At 52.5% G+C, this 4,627-nt stretch overlaps 1 long non-coding RNA gene across 1 annotated transcript; it reads right to left on the reverse strand.

Moving 5' to 3' along the window:
• Nucleotides 1–1,978: 1,978 nt before the first annotated feature.
• On the reverse strand, nucleotides 1,979–3,321 carry LOC147600782 (uncharacterized). Its single transcript, XR_015258506.1, has 2 exons — nucleotides 2,916–3,321; nucleotides 1,979–2,749 (listed from the first exon to the last, which is right to left on the reverse strand). It is a non-coding gene; the product is annotated as an uncharacterized LOC147600782 (long non-coding RNA).
• Nucleotides 3,322–4,627: the final 1,306 nt, after the last annotated feature.

Here is a 4,627-nt window from a genome sequence, read left to right on the forward strand (position 1 = left end):
GTGTCTGCCCAACGGCCGAATAAATGGCCAAAGCCGTTACTGCTGCCCCTCTGGGAAAAGCGGTGTGCGCCTGGAAGGGCGATTCACCCAGTTGCTCGTACAGCAGGGAGCAAGGCAGAGACCCATGTGCAACCACTGTCCGACCGTTCGAAGAAGAAAAGGGAGACCGGGAGGACTGGGGAGTGTCATGACGCTCCGACAATAGACTTCTCTAGGCGTCTCTCCGATGGGGTCAGTGGGCATGCATCAGCCCTGCGGTAGCGAATGGGAAACAAAAATCAGGGCAGAAGCCTGAGGATCAGGGCCCTTTCCAGAGGAAAAAACGAGCGAGCTCCTCTCCCAGTGCTACGCCCTTCCTTCCCAACCTCTCCCCTAAATCCAGGTTACCCAATTCCAACATGATTTAGCTCACAGCTGCCACTTTGAAATGCTTTCCTCCTCTCACCCTTGTCTGCCCTTCACTATTTCTTAACCGCTCCATCACATGCCTCGCATCGCATGACTTTATCGTGTGAGACTTTGGACTCCATTTACATATATAAACAAATAAAAAGCTACACACCTGCAGTTGCCGTGGCCAGCTGGCAGCTGCCTCAGCAGTCACTGCATTCCTGGACCGTGACATTCAGCAGGGCAACAGATGTGACTTACACGAAGTACTCCTCGTTGGGAGCCCTTGGCAGCAAACAGTGCCAGACCCCAACTGAATGTGGATCAGAGACAAAAAATCTATGGATAGCGATTATGCGGACAAAATCCAGGCATTTCTTCCTGCTAGGCGTAAGGAAAAGAAAGATGTAGTCAAAGCCCCGCTTAGTTTCAAGGGCACATTAAGCGCTCAGCGCTTTCTGATGAGGGATTTTGAGTAGGACATGTGAGGAGCTGGGGTTAATGAATGATCAAACCTGTTTTTAATAGTTAACATTTCTTGGCGTTGCGTGAAAAGCGTTGGTAGCTCCTGCGGCAGGAATGGCAGTGCCCACATATTTTAAGTCAGGCGTGTGTTTAAACACTTCAGTCAATTAAAACTCCCAGGCAGCACAAGTTTCATTAATAATAACCCAGTGTTTCACCACAGGATACTCTAATTGTTCCTCCTCAGGAAGATGTGATCCCAGGGACAAAAAGATTAAGCTTTTAAGGAGCTGAAATGATAACATTCAAAGCACTATCCTAAATGATAATGAACTGCCTGTTTGTTTTGTAGACTTCGGTGACAGCAACCAAAACACATGCATGTTGGGCAGCTGGTTTTGGGGACAGACTTCCCTCGGATTACAGCAAATGGCCAGATAGCAGCCTGTCACGGTTTAAGGAGTCCTGGTGCGTCACGATACTTTGCTCTGCCAGTTCAGTTTTCATAAGACCCTTGAGAGCTTTGCAACCCAGTAATTAAGCCTCTCTGCTCTGTTGGGAAATAAGCCTGTGGGAGCAACACGGCGTCTCAGCAGAAGCAATGAAAAATCTGGATGACTGATGTGATTTGGGAAGTCCTGCCTATGGATGGCCTTGGTCCGTAGTCCCAGGTGGCAATTTTAAACTTCACCCAACGCGGTCGTCCTTGCCACGCAGTGACTGTGCAGAAGGCGCTGACTGTGGAGACGCCTTTGGAATTAAAACAGCAAATGAAAGCCACAGAGATCCCCAAGAGAGATCAAGGCTGTCTCAGGGACATCTGGGGAACACTTTCTAAGTCCGGGTTTGTTCTCTCCACCCAACCCGTAGCCACCCTGGCCTTCTCTTCGCGCTCCGCTGCTTGTGACTCAAACACCTTTAGCCAGGAGCTGTGCAGGAAAGATCTCTGGAGCCAGTGTGCAACCACAGGAGAGACCAGCGTGTAGAGTAACTTCTCTCTCTTTGTTTCTCACATTTAGAAAACCTCTCCTTGCCTCATTTCCTCTAATCTCTGCTGGAGAATTAGCCATCCCCTACATGCTGCAGCATGAAGTGAGGTGGGTGAATATCCATGACACAAGCGACAAAGCAAATCTGGTATTTTATTGCAGTGCACATGAAAGGGAACCGAAAGCAAGGCTGTGAAACTGCTGGGAACTAGGCTAACGAGCGGGAGGGCTTGGGAAGGTCTCCCCAGACGTGTGGCGCTGTCACAACACAGAGCAGGTTGTGCAGAGAGGAGACATCCCAGTGGGGCGCTTACAGATCGATGGCACAGAGAGAACACCTGGTGTGGGTAACAACGGGAGCTTAGCATCACGGGCAAAGTAATTAACTGATTAGAAAATAGAGGATAAGCACGTCATAGAGGCTGATAGGAGGACACGTGACAGAAAGAAGATGAAACAGATTCAGCCTAGATGAAGGGCGATCATGGGATGTGTTCAGAGCACCGGGCAAATGGTACCCTCACCTTTGTCACCCTGCATCAGGGGCCTTCCTGTCACACCCTCTTTGGAGTCCAGCTGTGTGGCTGGGCAAGGCCGGGAGACGTTGGATCAGAAACGGTCTCTGGAGCTCTGTGGAGGAGCAGCTGCCCGCTGCGGTGCTGATATGGGAGAGGCCAACCCTGGAAGCAGCAACCACCAGCAGCATCTCGGCGTGTCGGCACAAAGCACCCAGGCACCGGGCCCTTGACTCACTGTGACAGCAGACGTGCCCTTCTGCACTGGGAAAAACTCGGGGATCAGGCCCCAAAGACCAGCGGCTGCTGTCCCACTGCAGCCGTGCTGTGTAGGAGGCCAGGAGGTGAGCGCGGAGGAGGCCAGGCGGCTCTCGGGGGTCTGTCCAGGCACTGCAGCCGTGGCAGCGGAGATGTTTTCCCAGGGCAGGTTAAAGCCGGACAGAAGTCAGCATTAAAGACAGATCCAGAGATAAAAAAGCGCAAATTTACATAGATTTGCTTCGCCACATCATTCACGAACAGGCTTTGATCTTGAGTCATCTGTTGCTATAATTACCAAGAGATGGCTGATGCAAACACGCTTCCCACTGCGGCGGGGTCACTGCGGCGGGGACTCGCTTGCTCTAGCACTGACCCAAGCCTGCGTTCCCATTCCTTTCACTCTTCAAAGGGCTTCACGCAGAGGGTTATCTGAGAAGTAGCTCTTCTGTGGCTATCAAACCTTCTTGGCCGGCAGTTGGTTAGCCCTTTGCCGTGTGCGTGAAGCAATGGCCGTGGAAGGAGGCTGCGGTGTAAGGGAGAGCTATGGAGAGAGCTCGTCACGGGCAGCCTGACTACGAAGCCGTGCCCGGGGTAGCTCAGAATCAGACGATTCGGGTGCTTATCTGCGGGTGATAGCTGCACCGTTTGATGTTCCCCTGCTGCTGTTTGGACAAGCCCATTCAGGAGATCTTCCAGAAAAGCCGCTCCACTTTACGGTTTTACAGAGTAAGACAGGATCTGATGCTCACAGTAAACACGCCGTCAATCAAACAGGTGCGTTTCATCTTCTGCAGCTCCCTGCCTCCGCCAGCCGGCTCGGTCCCGCTGCCTCCCGCTGCTCCCTCTGCCTGCCGAGGGCATTCCTACCGGACAGGCCGCAGCTTGCCGCTGTTTTCTCTGCAGGCTGCAGAGGATATGCCCAAGTGGGGAAGAAATTCCTGCTTCATGAACAAGGGAGAAGGGAAATCACTGGGAGTAAGGCTGACAACAGAAGAAGCCTCAAACCCCCTGGGGACAAGGCAGAAAGGAGGTGCTGTCTCCCTTGAGCTGGTGTGCAACCGTTACCCCAGGGCTGGAGTTTAGTCTTAATTACAAAGAGTTGTGGACTCCACAGCATCTTCAAGGAGGAGCCAGCACTGTCAGTTTTTGTGAGATGTGGCTGGTGCAAAATGGGCACTGACACAGCCCTTGGAAACAGCCAGCACTAGGAGAAACCGTCTGCCCAAAGGGCCTTCCCTTGGTAACCACCTGAATGTTACAGTACTGCCAGCAAAATATTCCTCCCCACGTCGGGCTGGGTGCCTCCCCGTCTCGCTGCAAAGGCCTTTCACCTTGTGCTACGCGTGCTGAAGCCTCACAGAGACTGCGCAGCACGGCAGCCACTTGTACCCAGGGTGGGAAAGAGGATTTGGCCCCGGGTGTTTTCTGTGGGGAGGGAGGAGGAGTTGTAATGAGGAGGTGGTCGGGGAGACCGGACGCTGCTGCCTTCCTGCAGTTTGGTGTGCGACATCCCACCCATGTTACGTTTGAAATTGCCTCGGTCCTATCTGAACTCGCTGCTCTGCCTCTCCGTTGCAGCGGCAGGAGCGGCATCAGAGGCGCTGAGTCACGAGCAGATGTGTCTCAGACTCTGCCACGTTAGCCCAAACGCCGTGCCCTCTGGTCTTTTAAAAAACCCTTCCCAAAGGAGGTCTCTCGCCCGTGCTAAAGGCCAATTTACCCATGTAGTCCATTGCCAATCAGGAAAGGAGAGGGCTTTTTATGGCTTTTATCGGTGTGCACTTTGCCGTGTCAGGAGTTTCCGTTTCCCCTTATTTGTCCTTCCGTTCCGTGCGGTAGCTCCTGGGGCAGTTGCCCGTCAGATGATGTATGTTAGCAGTTGCCACATGATGCTTTGCCTTAAACAAATAACGTAACACGCAGCACACAGGAAATGAGAGGAGAAAATATTTATGGCAGGGTAATTTGGGAGAAATAGGCCACTTTGAGAAGTCTGTTTTGGCTGCT

Source organism: Chlamydotis macqueenii, chromosome 4, assembly GCF_036417535.1.
Source record: "Chlamydotis macqueenii isolate bChlMac1 chromosome 4, bChlMac1.mat, whole genome shotgun sequence".
Lineage (NCBI taxonomy): Eukaryota > Metazoa > Chordata > Aves > Otidiformes > Otididae > Chlamydotis > Chlamydotis macqueenii.